Raw genomic sequence first — 18,132 nt, forward strand, 5'->3', positions numbered from 1 at the left:
ATATATATCCTCAATTTTGCAGACCTCAATTTAATAAACTAATTTTCCAGTCTGCATATCACATGTAAAAATTAACACCCTGTTAATTTTAAAATGCTTTTAAACAAGATTTGCTATAATTAAATTATTTTTTGTTATTAATTCACTGCTATTTTTAAGAAATTTTAATGAATAGGACATATATTGAAAAAAAACTCTAATCATCTCAACACATAAATATTACATACTAGAGGCCGGTGCATGAATTTGTTACATGGGTGCGGCCCAACTAGCCTGCCCCGATGAGGGCCATCGGGGCCGGGCCAGTGGGGAGGAGGGTATGCAGGAGGTTGGCCAGCCCCAGCCCCAATCCAGGTGAGGGGGCCCAATCGGGGGTAAGGCCAGCTGGCAGGAGGGGCCATCGGCAGTTGACCAGCTGGCCCCACCCCCAATCGGGGTGGAGGGACTGATTGGGGGCCAGGACGTCTGGGGGAGGGGCCGCAGGAGGTTTGGGGGGGGCCAATCAGGGCCCTGAACAGGCCAGTTGGCCGCCGCAGTGCCCGTCATAGCAACCAGGCATTCCGGTCATTCTGTCGTTCCGGTCACTTGGCTTTTATGTATAAAGATATACAACTATAGTCTACATATTTAAATCCAAGAGTCACCACACATAAATAATGTTCAGAGAATGATTAGCACATGGTCACAACACAACCTGTGTAGTAATTGATTCTGTTGTCTGTCGAGTGACTTACTGCAGCAGTTTTATAGAGTGCTGGCCAATGTTCCCACGTGTGCTAAGCCACACTCCAGCCATGTGCATTTGTTTACTTTTGGTGACTGGTGAGTGCACGCATTTACTAGACCTATTCAGTATAAATTTCAAATTATTGGAATACATAGAGAAAACTTTTCTGTGAAATTAAATTTTTCATACATACTTCATTATAATTACACAAACGTGTCTACACAAGTAAAAACAGGTAAACTAAGTAATTTGTCAATTTTTTAACATACACGTTCAGAAAACCTACTTTATTATATAATGGACTTTTGGCTTTAACAGACACTCCCTCCCCCAAATTAGTCTGTTATATCAAGATTTTACTGTACATATATATCTCTAAAAAGACAAGTGATCGAAGATTTAAATTTAATAAGATTAATAATTTTTACTACTTCATCAAAGATGTTTTTAAGTGAAAACAAAAATCTTGCTGCGATTTTCATTGCATTAAACATATACATCAACTTAGAAATCAACTCACTATGTTGATTTCTACAATCTGTGAGCACAGTACGTCTCTCCATTTACTTAGGTCTTCTTTGATTTCATTCATCAGCATGTTATACTCTTCAGCATACAAATCCTATACATATTTTATTAAATACTAGAGGCCCGGTGCATGAAATTCTTGCACTGGTAGGGTTCCTAGGCCTGGATGGCAATCAGGGCCTATCGAGGCCTCCCAGCTACAGGCCGGGACCTTCTTTCGTTCTGCACCACCCCCTGGTGGTCATAGCACATCATAGCGAGCGATCAAACTCCTGGTCTCCGGGTTGAACTCCCGAGGGGACAATTTGCATATTAGCCTTTTATATACATAGATATTCCTAAGTATTTCATTATCTTGAGAATGACTGTAACTAGTTTTGTTTTTGTGATTTTGGTTCCCAGATGCTCATTATCAGTATACAGAAATGCAATAAAATTTTATTTGTTAACATTATACCTTGTAACCTTGCAGAATTCACTTATTAGTTTAGGAATATATTTAGTTTGGGGTATGTTCCTTGGGATTTTCTGTGTAAACAATCATATCATTTACAAATAGAGATACTTTATTTCTTCCTGTCCAACCTGAGTGCCTTTGATTTCTTTTTCTTGCCATATTTCAATAGCTTGAACTTCCAATACAATGTTGAATAACAGTGTTAAAAACAGATATCCTTGCCTTCTTCCAAAAATTATAAAGCATTCAGTTTCTTGGCATTAAACATGATGTTAACTAGAGAATTTTTATAGATGCCCATTATCAAGTTGATAAAGTTACCCTCTATTCCTAGTTTAGTGAGAATTCTTTATCTTGAATAAGTATTAGATTTGGTCAAATGCTTTTGCTATATCAATTGATATGACCACATGATTTTCATTGGTCTACTTACACGGTGGTGGATTACAATGACTGGTTCTGAAATCCTGAATTAAGATGAATTTTAAAGGATAAATAGGACTTGATAGCCATAAATATAAAACCACTTGTGTTTATTTGCTTAATGTCTATTTATCTTTAGAAGACTACCAGCTCCATTGCGGTATGGATTGTTTATTTTGTTCACAACTATATACCCAATACCAAGCCTACCACCTAGCACACAATAAGCACTCAATGAATATTCATGGAAAAAATTAATACACACTAGAACTCACAAGTACACTGCCATGACCAGTCACCAGGGTAACAGAAGCAGAGATTATGTGGAGGAGTGGCCAAAAGGCAGAGCCCTTACCTCATAGGATATACATAAATTAATTCAAGATTCATCAAAGACCTAAACATGAAGCTTTTAGAAGAAAACATATGATAATATTTTCCTAACTTGGAGTGGACAAAGAATTCCTAAAATTCAATAATAAAAAGAGAAACATCCCAGTTAAAAAGCAAACAAAGATTTCAACTAATACTTCAGAGAAGATATACAAATGGCTGATACTAGTAAGCAAATAAAAAGGTTCTTGACATCATTAGTCATCAGGGGAATACAAATAAAGCTTACTGAAATACCACTACTATTTATTATTATTATTATTATTATTATTATTATTATTATTATTATTCCAGTGGAATAACTAAAATTTTAAAAATTGACAACACCAAATGTTGACAAAGATGTGGAACAATCAGAACTCTCAAACATTTATTGGTGACAGTGTAAAATGGTATAACCGCTTCAGAAAAAAAGTCTGGCAGTGTTTTATAAAACTAAACATACACCTACTCTATGATCCAGCAATTCCAATTCTAGCTGTTTAACCAAGAGAAAATATCTACAAAAAGACTTGTATGAGAGCATTCATTGTAACTTTATTCATAACAGTTTCAAACCAGGAACAGCCCAAATGTCCCTCAATAAAGAATGGGTAAACAAATAGTGATATATTCATACAAGGGAATACCATGACATACACACACTACTATATGCACAATAACATAGATAAAACTTTAAAACATTATGAGGAGTGAAAGAGGGCAGTCACAAAAGCATATATAATGTATGATTCCCTTAACCTAAGGTAATATAACAAATAAACTAAGCTATGGTGGGGAGAAAAATTAAAGCAATGCCTTTCTCTGGAAGGTGGGAGTGAAGACTGATCTTCAAAAGGGGCATGAAAGAACTCCTTGAGATATTAGTAGTGCTTCTTGATAGGGAGTTTGAATTACACAGGTGTATACCTTTGTCAAAATTCAATGAATGGTATACTTAAAATTGTGTATTTCACTGTATGCATTTCTGTGCATTTCACTGAACGCAAATTTTACCTATTAAGAAGGCTTGTATTAATTATATGCATTTAGGGAAAGTCTGAAACCTAGTTTGACATTTACCCCTCCAAAAAAATTTTAGATTGGGGAAGGAATAGAGGGAAAAGCATAGTAACATGTTAATTATAAGAATCCAGGTGGTAGTTATCTGGAAGTTCATTGTAAAGTTCAAATTGTATTGTATATTTGAAAATCTTGATAATAAAAAAAAAGTGGGAGAAAAGTAAGAATGGGATTGAATCAAGAGTACAAGGTACACAAAGGATATGGATGTTATCCAAATTTTTAGTTTTTCAAAACCTTTATCTCTATGGAAGTGGCTCAGAAAATGCTCAGGAAGTAAAAATTAGTTAAGAAAATGGGGCACAGGCCTTAATAATACCACAGCAGTTCTATTTTTATCAACTGGCATTCTACACACCAATACAAACAGAAAACCATTGCTGGAGATGATAATAAATTTTATCCACGCAAGTATCATGAAATCAATGAATAACAAAATACTCCTATCTTTTTTAAAAATGGTTGCGTAAAATATGCATAGTGGCGCATCATACGTATCCTCAGAAAAACAGACCACATGAGAGGACACTAAAGATCAATATCTTGACTTTCCAGATGAGAAACTTGGGTCCAGCTAAGAAAGAGATTTTTCAGGTGACAAGGCAGCCCGGGAGTCAGCATGAGGTGGGCTGGGCCAGGCTTGTCAGGCACCACCAGTACGCTGCACTCTTCCTCCCGCCATGATCCCCAGCACCCCTTAAGAGTCATTAATGCGACTTTCTAGTTATTTTGGTGACAATGTACAGTATTGGAAAAAGGTCTGTGCTTCACATGACAAAATGTTCCAAAAGCATAAAGTGCATTTTCTTTATAGCTGCCTATGAAAGAGTATAGACCTATTTTCTGATTTTGACATTTATTTGAAATTCAGATTCTACTGTAGAACCTAATATGAGCTGTGGAGCTAATTAATATAAATGTGAAAATCTCAGGGTGAAGTGGGAGAATGGAGGAAAAGAAACATTCTTAAAGTTCAAGCCACTTGCCTATGCCACGTACTGGCATTGAATTGTCCGCTATTGTCAAACACAAAATTCAAACACTAAGCTGAAATTAGTCTCTTCTATAAATTTCTATTCTGAATAAAAAGCAGGTGGACCTCTTTCGCACATCTGTGTCTAAGAAGCTGTGGGTAAACACTATGTAAAGGAGCCCTGGAGTTGATCTTTTGATATAGTCAAGATGCCTCTCTTAATTGACCTTGCGCAAGGTGACACTGTCAAACATACTCTGGTAGGCTACTAGTTTTACAATCTAGTCCTGGATCTTTCTAATCTCTTTTAAATATCAAAATAGCACCTTGCCTTTAAGATTTTTCAACTTTGTAACAGAGCAAAAAGGGAACTTCTCTTAAAGTTGCTTATCTTTTTACTAACACCACTTGCAAAAGGTCTGGTGGAAGACCAATTAATAATAAATAATAATAATACTAATAATAATTGAGTTATTAGCTGAACACTTCACCTATATTATCTTATTTAGTCATTATCACAGTTCAAGGCTGATACTGTCTTATAGAAAAGGAAAAGGAAAAAAATGGTAGTGGTAAAAATCAGAAAGCCAGATCTAACTCCAAAGCCCAGTTTTTCCACTGAATTGGATGGATAAGTTATCCATTATAATGGACTAGTGGCCCGGTGCACGAAATTCGTGCACATTAAAAGGGGATTAATTAGAAGAAATAATTTAATATTGCTATTTGCCCTTTAACTATAATAGAAGTGTCAGAGATGAAAGAAAATTAGTAAAATGTATATGAAAACCTTCCTCCTGTCAGAGTCTGGGCGCACCACAGGACCCAGAGTCAAGTCCCCGCCCACCCACATGTGCCTCAAAATCGTGTGAGAACCAGACCCGGCCAGCAACCCCCCATTGGGCTAGATCCAGACCCAGCCAGTCCCACCCTTGTCAAGCCCTGCCAGGCAGGGGGCGTGGCCTGAGGTCCCCCAGACCGGGACGAGGGTCATGCATGGAGGTCCCCCGTCAAGCCCCACTGGGCGGGGGGCATGGCCTGAGGTCCCCCATCAAGCACCGCCAGGCGGGGGGGGCGCAGCCTCAGGTCCCCCGGCCCAGCACCTGGAGGGGGGTGCAGCCTCAGGTACCCCATCAAGCCCCACTAGCAGGGGGGAGCAGCCTCAGGTCCCCCGTCAAGCCCCGCTGGGCGGGGGACGCAGGCTGAGTTCCCCAGACACAGCACTGGGGGTGCACCTTGAGGTCCCCTGTCAAGCCCTGCCAGGTGGGGGGCGCGGCCTGAGGTCCCCTGTCAAGCTCTGCTGGGTGGAGGGCACGGTCTGAGGTCCCCCGGCCTGGCGCTGGGGCGGGGGGAGCAGCCTGAGGTCCCCTAGCCCAGCACCAGGACGGGAAGTGCACCTTGAGGTCCCCCTGCAAGCCCCACTGGGTGGGGAGCATGACCTGAGGTCCCCTGTCAAGCCCCCGCTGGGAGGGGGGCGCGGCCTCAGGTCCCTGTCAAGTCCCTCTGGGGGGGGCGTGGCCTGAGGTCCCCCAGCCTAACACCAGGGCGGGGGGTGTGGCCTGAGGGACCCTGTCAAGCCCTGCCAGGTGGGGGGTGTGGCCAGAGGTCCCCTGTCAAGCCCTGAAGGGCGTAGCCTCAGTTCCCTGCTGATTGCTCGTTAAGGCTCCTTATTGGCCTCAGCTGTGGGTGCAGCCCTCTTTGTGATGAAGTGATAGTCAATTAGCATATTCCCTCTTTATTAGATAGGATAACTTTCAGTTACCCAGATCCAGATCACTCACTCTCATTGTACTGCTTCCAGTGAGTTGAGCAAAGTGTATCATTTGGTGCTACATGCACTTTAAAACAGATAGGTACTTCCAGGAGATACACTGCCTGTGTCCTCTAGCTCTGACAATACACAGTATCCTCCCAAACCACTGGCTCAACTGCCAATACTTGGCCTTGAGTCCAGCAGAATAGGGAAGTAGAGTGTATTCAAGAGGACACCACAGGTTACTCAAGTCAGGGGAAGGAGGCCAGGCAACTACTCTGAACATATAAAGGAGATTTGCTCTCAATCTGAGGGTCCTCCTTTCAAGTCTGTTTAATCTGTTAAAAATCCTTGTTATTTCTTCTCTGGGCCTATGATGTCTCCTATGCCCCGTTATAGTCTCAATCTCCATGTCTCACTCCTTTGCAGGTATGGGAGCAAAAAGTCCCCATAGGAAAACAGGTCCTTGCCCACAACAACAGCCAGTCTCTCTACAGGAAGCAGCTTATATGGGCCTTTCTGAATCATTATTTTAGACTTAGATAAATTTGACCTGGAGGCCACCTGCTTTGAAGTCACCAGAGGAAACACAGTGGCTTCCACGATGTTTGGTGAACTGAAATTTAGTCGCCCTTTTAGGTGACCATATACCTAGAAACAAACAGTGAAATCTCTGGAAAGGAGGCATGGAAGGGGAGAGCAGGCACAATGATCACAGCAAAGAAGGTGAGGGCATTTCAGAGGAGAATAAGGCTTATTCATGCATTAGGACCACATTTAAGTTTATCTGAGCTAACAAACTATTTCTTAAGTCTCTGAAAGCAGGGGTGGGGAACATCCAGCCCACGGGCCATATAAGGCACAAGAAATCATTCTTTCTGGCCCTGCCAAGGCATTAGGGGTGACTTAATTAAATGTTTGACTAAATATAGCAGGCTAATTTTTAAGTTGATAGTTTTGTACGGCCCACAAATGATGTTATTAATATCCAAATGGGCCTTGGGGGAAAAAAAAAGGTTCCCACCCTGTCTTAAAGGGACTAGGCAGGTGAATTTTATTTTGAAACTCTTAAGGGGTAACCGTGACACCACAGTCTTCAGAGGGGAGGAATGAGACTGTAGGGTAGACAAGAGACAAAGACCCTCCCCTCCCGAGGAACAATCCCCAGATGGGGTCCATTATCACTGCTCCCTAACAGAGCTCCTTCCTTCCCTCTGTCAGTGACGCTGCCTCTCTGCCTTCTTCAAATACAGCTTGTATACACCTGGAACTAGGTGATAATGGATAAAAGTTCCATGTCACCATAAGATAAACATGGCTCACCTGTCAACACTGCAAATTTGATTGAATAATTTCTTTTCTCCTGGGGGGATACATTAGTTTTTAAAATATTTTCTTAATATTAAGTGATTCACAGTTATTTTATATTCAAAATCAAATAGGGATAAAAAGGTAAATAGCCTTGGCCTGTGTGGCGCAGTGGACAGAGCATCAGCCCACACAGAAAGATCCCCGATCAAGGGCACCTTCCTGAGTTGCAGGTTTGATCCCTGGCCCCACTCAGGGTACCTGTGAGAGGCAACCAATCAATGTGTCTCTTTCACATTGATGTTTCTCTCTCTCTCTCTCTCTCTCTCTCTCTCTCGCTCTCTCGCTCTCTCGCTCTCTCGCTCTCTCGCTCTCACTCTCACTCTCGCTCTCTCCCCCCCCCTTACTCTCTCCCTTCTTCCTTTCCTCCATTTCACTCTCTGTAAAGCAATGGAAGAAATATCCTGAGGTGTGAATTAACAACAGAAAGGGTAAACAATGAAAAGTAAACTTCCACAGCCTCTGTACTTCCTATGCTATGTTATACAATCAATGTTTGTAAGTACACACACACATATCCCTCTCCGACAAACAAAATTTTTATACAAATATTAGCATACCATTCTGCAACTTATTCTTATCAGTTAAAAATTTACATTGATGGTATACAATTAAAGTCCAGTAATGCACATAAATCTACCTTATTCTTTTAAATGGTACAGAGTATTCCAACAAATAAAAGCTCCACAATATATCAGGCCATTGCCCTATTGATGAATATTTTAAAATTTTTCAGTATTTTATTAAAATAAATAAATCTATAAAGAATAACCTTGCACACATGTTTGCATTTTTAGGATAAACTCCTAAAAGTTGAGTTGAAATGTCAAACAGTTTAATGCATTTTAATAGTAGAAAATATAATGCCAAAAGGATCTCCCAAGCAGGAGTGCACTAGTACTCCACCACCGAGTCCCACCAACAGTGCAAAAGAGTCACGCTGCCTGAACTCTGTAATGCCATGCATGCTCAAGCCATTTTACTTCTCTACCAGCAGAGAGCTTTACTAAAATAAAGTTACACTAAATAATTTATAAGGTGATTTTTTAAAGTCCTACTTTGTGCAAAATACTGTTGTTCATCACCAGCCATGACATCAAAGAATTTAACAGTATGACGCTGAAATACCTTTGTATTCACAATACAGTTGTATAGAAATACATTTATACAATAAAATATGATTAACAGGACAGCCATAATGTCCCACAAAGATAAGGAGGAGCAGCAAATGTGGAAAAAATGCCCTGGCTGGTCTTGCTCAGTGGATAGAGTGTTAGCCTGCGGACTGAAGGGTCCTGGGTTTGATTCCCACCAAGGCATATGTCCAGGATGCGGGCTATCAACCAGTAAGAGACCAACCAGTAGGGGGCATGCAGGAGGCAGCCAATCAATGATTCCCTTTCATCATTGATGTTTCTATCTCTCCCTTCCTCTCTGAAATCAATAAAAATATATTTTTTAAAAAATATGAGAATGCATTCATGGAAGAGATGAGGATCCACCTGGATATTCAATGATGAGTCAAGTCTGGAGAGGCAGAGGGAATGGGAAAGATACAACAGATGGTGTACATACAAACAAGATGAGCAAAGCCTGAGTTCAAGGTCAAAACTCAGACACTTGTGTGGTGTGTTGTTGGTCTAACACCTGGCTAGTACTGCTGGTGGGAATGCAGACTGGTGCGGCCACTGTGGAGAACAGTATGGACTTTCCTCAAAAAATTAAAAATGAAACTCCCATTTGACCCAGTAATCCCCACTTCTAGGAATATATCCCAAGAAATCAAAAACACCAATCAGAAAGGACATACGCACTCCTATGTTCATAGCAGCACAATTTACAATAGCTAAGATTTGTAAACAGCCCAAGTGCCCATCAGCAGATGAGTGGATTAAAAACTGTGGTACAGCCGAAACCGGTTTGGCTCAGTGGATAGAGCGTCGGCCTGCGGACTGAAGGGTCCCAGGTTCGATTCCGGTCAAGGGCATGTACCTTGGTTGCGGGCACATCCCCGGTAGGGGGTGTGCAGGAGGCAGCTGATAGATGTTTCTCTCTCATCGATGTTTCTAACTCTCTATCCTTCTCCCTTCCTCTTTGTGAAATATCAATAAAATATATATTTAAAAAAAAAAAAACTGTGGTACATTTACACGATGGAATACTACACTGCTGTAAAAAAGAAAGAAGTCTTACCATTCACAACAGCATGGATGGACCTGGAGAGCATTATGCTAAGCGAAATAAGCCAGTCGGAGAAGATAAATATAACATGATCTCACTCATTTGTGGAATATAAAGAATAACATAAACAGATGAACAAAAATAGATCCAGAGACACAGAAGCATCGAACAGACCCTCAAACTTCAGAGGGAAGGTGAGGGGCGGGGCGGGGGGGGGGGGGAACGCGTAAGAGACCAACCAAAGGACTTGTATCCATACATATGATCATGACCAATAGACACAGACAATAGGGGGATGCGGGCATGTGCTGGGGGCTGGGAGCAGGCAGGGAAAGGTGAATAGGGGGAAAAGGAGACATGTAAAACTTTCAACAATAAAGAAAAAAAAATGTAGCCAGTCAGGTCTTTTCTTAGACATTTTCTAGATTCAATATAGGATTCCCTTGAAAATACCTACTTAATATCATTGTGGTGCTCAAAATAAGTAAATCAAACAACACTACAACCTCACCATTATGTTTTATAATCTTGCTGTTAACAGCAATTCAGTCACTTCAATCCAGAGATAGCAGCATACTCCAGCAAAAACAAGAAGTTTGTTGTTGGTTTTTTGTGGCGGGGGAAAGTCCTGGGTTCAAATTCTAACCCTGTCTTAACTAGCAAGTCATTTCATCTCTTGAAACCAGTTTCTTCATTTGTAAAAATCAAAATCGTTATAAATGCTATACCAAAGAAGTGATATTGATTTCGTGTGTGTGTGTGTGTGTGTGTGTGTATGCACACACATACCCATATATACAAATTTCTTTTTTCCCCTTTCACTCATATTTCAGATAAAATCAAAATGTACAGTATCACTTAGATATTAATGGCTCCCAAGCACACCTTTTCATTTTCTCTAATTTCACTAACATAATTCCATCAAAGTAGTAACTTGGTGATGAAAAATGCCTAGACAATCCAAAAAGCAGAATGGGTCCGGCCTGCATGGCTCAGTGGTTGAGTGTAGACCTATGAACCCACAGGTCATGGTTTGATTCCTGGTCAGTGCACATGCCAGGGTTGCCAGCTTGATCCTCAGTAAGGAGTGTGCAGGAGGCAGCCAATCAATGATTCTCTCTCATCGTTGTTGTTTCTCTCTCTCCCTCTCCCTTCCTCTCAGAAATCAATAAAAATATATTTGCTCTAGCCCAGTGGTCAGCAAACTGCGGCTCGCAAGCCAAGGTTTGCCACTCTGTTGACTAATGAGTTTGCCAACCACTGCCTTAGGGAAAAACACTTAAAAAAACATTTTAATAATGTACTAAAGTCTTTAACCTGAAGTCAAAACTTCTGGGTAAGGGTAATGCCTTAGCAGTGGTCGGCAAACTGATTAGTCGACAGAGCGGCAAACCACTGTTCTAGCCAATTTGGCTCAGTGGATAGAGTGTGGGCCTGCAGACTGAGTTCGATACTGGTCAAGGGCACATGCCCAGATTGCAAGCTTGATCCCCAGTGGGGGGCGTGCAGGAGGCAACCCATCAATGATTCTCTCTTATCATTGATGTTTCTATCTCTCTCTCCCTCTTCTTTACTCTCTGAAATCAATAAAAATATATACTTTTTTTAAAGCAGAATGGTACATTTTAGAAGTTACCAATACAAAAATGAAGTATTTTGGATTAAATTCAAGAAATCATATAAGAAACAATATTAGTATAAAATTCTTGATTTTGCCTATAAACCTAAGAGCTGGGTCAACTAATTTTTTATTCATTTTGCTAGGTAAAAGCAAATTGGTAATACTGTTCTCTATATTCCTTAAGTACTGAACCACGATGTTTTTAATATAGCTCATACCTTATCTCGATTGTAATCATCTTCCCAAATATGAGCATTTCCCCTACTTGCATTTCACACATTATCACTAGCTGCTATGGCACAATATTATAGGTGACATACTGACAAATGGTGTGGAAACCACATAATATCGCCCTTGTTTGCTTCATTTACACCCTGACTCTAAAACACCTATACCCAATATAACACGGTGTGTACTTCAGGTGCATTAAAAGTAGGGTTCTCTGAGAAAGCATAGTTTCAATAAAGCAACTTGTGTTAATTTGAGTAGCTCAGCTACTTTCAGTATATCATCAGTCATCAAAACCAGCCAGAAACTGCTAGAGTATAATCTTCCAAACTTCACATAAATAAATCTATAAGTTTCTTAACATTCCATACTTTAAATTAGCCTTTCTACGGCTCTGTTCATTTCTTTTTCATAACCATACTAGAGGCCCGGTGCACGAATTCGTGCAGGGGTGGGGGTCCCTCAGCCTGGCTGGAGATCGGGGCCAATCAGGGCCACTGGCCAGGAGGGCCTGCAGGAGGTTGGCTGTGGGAGCACACTGACCACCAGGGGGCAGCTCCTGCATTGAGCGTCTGCCCCCTGGTGGTCAGTGCATGTCATAGCTACCAGCTGGTCGTCTGGTCATCTGGTCTTAATGGTCGCTTAGGCTTTTATAGATAAAGACTAGAGACCCGGTGCATGAAAATTCGTGCACTCAGTGGGTCCCTCAGCCCAGCCTGCACCCTCTCACAATCCAGGACCCCTCGGGTAGGGTTCCTAGGCCTGGCCTGAGATCAGGGCCTATCGGGGCTTTCCTTCCCCAGGCTACAGGCAGTTGGCCCCACCCCCGCCGCTGCCACTGCTTGCCATCTGTGCAGTGTTGCCTCCCCTCCCCTGCCACTGGTGGCCTCCCTCTGCAGGCGACAGGCTGCGGTGCAATGGCTTGGCTGGCCTGGGCCTCCCTTTTTCTTTGCTGGGGGGCGGGGCCAGCCCTGTGAGGGGCCATCTGCCTACCTGATCACCCAAACCACTGGTCTGCCTACCTGATCACCCCTAACCCCTCTGCCTGCCTGCCTGATTGCCCCTTACTGCTTGCTTGGGGGTGGGACCAGCACTGACTTCCAGTTGTCAGCCTCTGGTCATTACTGGTCGTTACAACCCAGGGTTTTTATATATTAGGATACTTATTCCTATTAATTCTTGGCACTTTGTGTTGGTATGAAAACAATGCCAAACTAACTAATATGCTAGTAATGTAATGTATTTATGCAGTGCTTTTAATTAAGTCATTTTGGAATCTCCTTAGCAGTCCAATGAAGATGATGTATTATCTTCCTTTAGGGGAGAACAGTTTAATTAATTAATTAATTAATTAATTATTTTGCATTTCTGGTACTCAACCCAATGCTTGCTACATAGTTAAGCACTCAGTGTCTGTAACAGATTACCACAGTGACACAGTCCTGAATCCCAGCTCCAGTATTTTCCAAATCTTACCTGAAGCCTGAGCAAATCATGTTACCTCTCAGGACTTCAATTTCATGTCTGAAAAATGGGGATAAAGAATATCTATTTCACAAAGTTTCTGTGAAAACTAAATGAAATAATGTAGCATTTAAAGTCATTAGCAAAGTAATTGGTACATAAGGGCTGAAGAAACTGTAGATGATTTTCACTAAACCATGATACATCCTCATACAAGTTCTCTCTGAGATCATAAGTTACATAGGTAATGTTGGACAATGGGTTCAGGGTAATGCCTCCTTTAAGACCAGTGACTATAATGGAGTGGCACTAAACCCCAATAAGAAGCAAGTGTTCTCTGAAATATGCCTTGACCATTGGGAATGTTACCTATGCCTCTTTTCCGGTCCAATTCTGACACACTTTCATTAGACTTGACCCTACTATGACCCCCTAACAATTAAAGTGAGTCCTAGGCCAACTAATCCTCAGTTCATCCTTATATATGACTTTTTTTGTATCTAGCCTTTGATATTCCTTTACCAGGTCTAATATTCCAAAGAGAAATAGAGATTAACGTCAGTAACCTTAAACTTCCGGTCAGATAAAAGGAAATCCCAGGTACCAGGAGAACACTATTTGTTGAGCCCTTCTCTGTGGCCAGAAATAATAAGAAATATAACATGTATAACATGGAATGCTGGACACAGGGAAGCGGGACATTTAAGTGCTCCAGGAAGATATGAAACATGTCTCTGGTTAATATCTCATAATCTATAATAATAAAAGGGTAATATACTAATTAGACCAAATGTCTTCTGGACGTCCTTCCTGACAAAGCTGGGCTGGTGGGAAGCCAGCCCGGGTCCCGGGTGCTGGAGCAAAGCCGGTGCTGGCAGCAGGGGAAGGAAGGCCTGCACGAATTTTTGTAAATCGGGCCTCTGGTTAGTATATAAATACAAAGCACTTTAAAACTACAAATCATTAGTCTAGTATACCACCTTGAAAAAGGTGACATTAAAATGAATACCATGATTAATTCAACCAAGCAAAATAACAGGGAAAATTAAATCTTTTATCCAAAGATGACCTAAGAATAAACCTGAACATTTCACAGTATTTAAGAAATAACAGTCTAAAGTATTTGGAATAAGATAATCAATCAACAAGTATTGGCTTAATGTCTCCTATAATACTAACATTATTATAATCTTCTAAAAGTTACAAAGTTTCTTCAAATACTTGCATGCTCTTACTACCCAAATCTAAATACCCCATCTGAATAGAATGAATCACAATAATCCAAATGAACATGAAATTCCTTTGATGACACATTTCTGAATTTTCTTCTAATCCATAATATCCCTGTATTGGTTGTAATTATACCTACATAATAAAATAGCCATTAAAAATATTCGTAAATGGGGTTCGGAGACCATTCAGATTGATGAATACATCCAGGTGTTGGGAGGATGGCATGCCCTAAGAGGCTTAGCTTTCCCACCCTACAACCTCTCCATACATGTCTTCCATTCAGTTGTTCCTGAGCAGTATCCCTCATAACCCACCAATAAAATAAGAGTAAGTAAAGTACTTTCCAGAGTTCTGGGAGCCAATCTAACAAATTATTCAACCTAAGGAGGGGCTTATGGGTACTGAAGATTTATGGTTGGTTGGTGAGAAGTAAAGGTGGCAACCATGGACAATGACTAGACTCTGGAGTTGGGAGGAGAATGGTGTGAATGAGCCCTTTACCTGTAGGGTCTAAGCTAAATCTGGATTGTTAGTGCAGAAATGAATCTAATTATAGGATAACACAGTCGTTTCAGAGAGTTGAAGAATTGGTTAGTAAGTATTTATTTAGCATAAAAAATGTTATGAGTAAAAAGACTCATAAGCACCTCAATCATGCCAGGACAATAATTATAGTCAAGTAAGAGACATTGATGATGGCCAGTCAGGCTGAAATCTCCAAGTACAACATCCCTCAGGGATGGGCCTGTCAGGTGTCCTTGCTAATGTGTGTCAGTAGCCGAATGGCTTCCAGGAGTGCACAAGAACCAGGATTTAATGAAAATCAACATTACCTCCTCCTTTGTGATCTGGTTTCAGAAACGTCTCTGTGGGAGACTCTGAGGAAACTTTGTTCATTAAAAGTCCGAGACTTAGAGTTAGAACAATCAGAAGTCTCATTTACTCCAACCCGTGAATCTACACTGTCCACAAGCCAAGCCCAACAGAGGCAGCCACATACTGTGTATCACTGTAGCTGCGGACAGGGTGCAAGGAGGCCAGGAACATGCAGACCAAGTGGCCAGCTTTAAATAGCATTGGAACAGGAGCCAACAAGCTTCATTTTTTTAAAATTTTACTTCATTTTTATTTCTATTTTTCTTCCATTTTTCCCTTCATACTTCATAATTCTCTCTTTCCTTTTCTAATTCTATTTTCTTCCCATTTTTTTGCTTTACCTTTTTTCTGGTTTTCTTTTACTAATCTTTTTTTCCTCTTTCTTTTTTCTTCCTTTTCTTCTTTCCTTTCATATACTGTCTCCACGTATTCTTTTTTTCTTTTGACTATTATTATGCCTTTTTTTCCTTTTCTTACTCTTTTTCTTGATATTGTTTGGTGTTTTGTTGTTGTCTGTTTTTTATTTTGCTTTATTTTGTCTTGTTTTGTTGTGTCAGTGCCTGTACAACAACTAGCATGACATGGTCAGAACTGAGCCTCACAGCCAGCCAGAAGATTGATCCCACACATGAATATAACCAACAGCAATAAATACCCATGAATAACAGGAGGGTCCACATAATCCACATAAGGGACATTACTAGATCTTCAGTTCAACAGATCAAGGAGATTGTATCACTGGGTCCCACAGGACACTTACTATGTAAGTAAGACCATCCCATGGAGATTGAAATGCATAATAGTTTTATCTAAAACATAGAAACAAACATAAAAAGGGAGCTAAAATGGGAAGGCAAAGAAACAATCCCTAATGGAATAAAAAGGAGGAATCGGTGAGGGAAATAAGAGATCAACCGAAGGACTTACATGCATGCATATAAGAATAACCAACGGAGGCAAAACATTGAGGGGTGAGGGCATGTATGGGAGTGGGGGGGGGGGGGGAGCAATGGTAAGATATGTACACATATAATACCTTAATAAAAAATATATATATAAAAAAAAGAAAAAAAAAAGGAGGAATCCCCAGAAAGAGAGAGATAAAATAGAGGCAAGCAATTTATCAGATATAGATTTCAAAATAATGATTATAAGGATACTCAAGAAACTTATGAGAATTACAAGTAACTTAGTGGGTGGAAACTACAACAGCATAAAAAAGAAATAGAAACCATGAACAAGAAACAGTAGGAAATGAAGAATATCATATCTGACATCAAGAATATACTGAGAGGAATTAAAAGTAGATTGGATGAAGCAGTGGACCAAATCACGGACTTGGAAAACAAGGTAGAAAAAACATGCAATTGGAGCAGCAAAAAGAAAAAGACTTAGAAAGCAGGAGGATAATTTAAGGCAGTGGTCGGCAAACTGCGGCTCGTAAGCGGCTCTTTGGCCCCTTAAGTGTGGCTCTTCCACAAAATACCACGGCCTGGGCGAGTCTATTTTGAAGAAGTGGCATTAGAAGAAGTTTAAGTTTAAAAAATTTGGCTCTCAAAAGAAATTTCAATCGTTGTACTGTTGATATTTGGCTCTGTTGACTAATGAGTTTGCCGAACACTGATTTAAGGGAACTTTGGGACAACATGAAACATAACAACACCCACATCATATGGATACCAGAAGGAAAAGAAAGTAAGCAAGAGTTAGAGAACCTGTTAAAGAAAGGATATACGGAATCTATGCACCCCTATGTTCATAGCAGTGCAATTTACAATAGGTGAGATCTAGAAACAGCCCAAGTGCCCATCAGCAGATGAGTGGCTAAAAAAACTATGGTACATTTACACCCTAGAATACTATGCAGCAGTAAAAAAGAAGAATCTCTCACCCTTTGCAACAGCAAGGAGGGACCTGGAAAGGGACCTGGCAAAATAAGCCAGTCAGAGAAAGACAAGTATCACATGATCTCAGTCATATGTGGAATCTAATGAACAAAATAAACTGATGAACAAAATGGGTACAGAGACATAGAAACATAGAACAGACTGTCAAATCTCAGCAGGAAGGAGGAGGTGGGTGACTGGGCGGGAAGAGATCAACCAAAGAACTTGTTATGCATATAAGCATAACCCATGGATACAGACAATAGGGTGGTGAAGCCCTGGGACAGGGGCAGTGGTAGGCTAGAAGGGCTCAATGGGGGAAAAAGAGGAACATAATACTTTCAAAAATAAAGACTGTTCTTTTAAAGAAGAAAAAAATATATGCACCCCTATGTTCATAGCAGCATTATTTACAATAGCTAATATCGGGAAATAACTCGTGTTCATTAGTAGATAAGTGGGGAAAAAAGTTGTGATACATTTACACAATGGAATACTATGCAGCTGTAAAAAAAAAAAAAAAAGGATCTCTCACCCTTTGTGACAGCATGAATGGACAGGGAGATAATTATGCTAAGTGAAATAAGCCAGTCAGAGAAAGACAAATATCACATGATCTCACTTATATGTGGAATCTAATGAACAAAATAAACTGACGAGCAAAATAGATCCAGAGGCATGGATGCATGGGACAGACAGATGTTAGAGGGGAGTACTGTGGGGAGAAATGGGGAGAAATTAACCAAAGAACATATACGCATATATTCAAAGCCTGTGGACAAAAACAATAGTGTGGTGAAGGCCTGGGCTGGGTTAGCAGTTGGGTGGAAGGGGGCAAAGGGAGAGAGGAGTAAGGGACATCTTTAATACTGCCAAAAAAGCCGACACCGATTTGGCTCAGTGGATAGAGCGTCGGCCTGTGGACTGAAGGGTCCCGGGTTCGATTCCGGTCAAGGGCA

The 18,132-nt window shown here is 40.7% G+C and overlaps 1 protein-coding gene across 7 annotated transcripts in view; it reads right to left on the reverse strand.

Annotated features, from left to right (window-relative positions):
• Window positions 1–18,132, reverse strand: part of FARS2 (phenylalanyl-tRNA synthetase 2, mitochondrial) — a 625,994-nt gene that overhangs the window by 502,552 nt on the left and 105,310 nt on the right. The window lies entirely within an intron of this gene.

The sequence above is a fragment of the Plecotus auritus genome (assembly GCF_963455305.1).
Source record: "Plecotus auritus genome assembly, chromosome: 2".
Taxonomy (NCBI): domain Eukaryota; kingdom Metazoa; phylum Chordata; class Mammalia; order Chiroptera; family Vespertilionidae; genus Plecotus; species Plecotus auritus.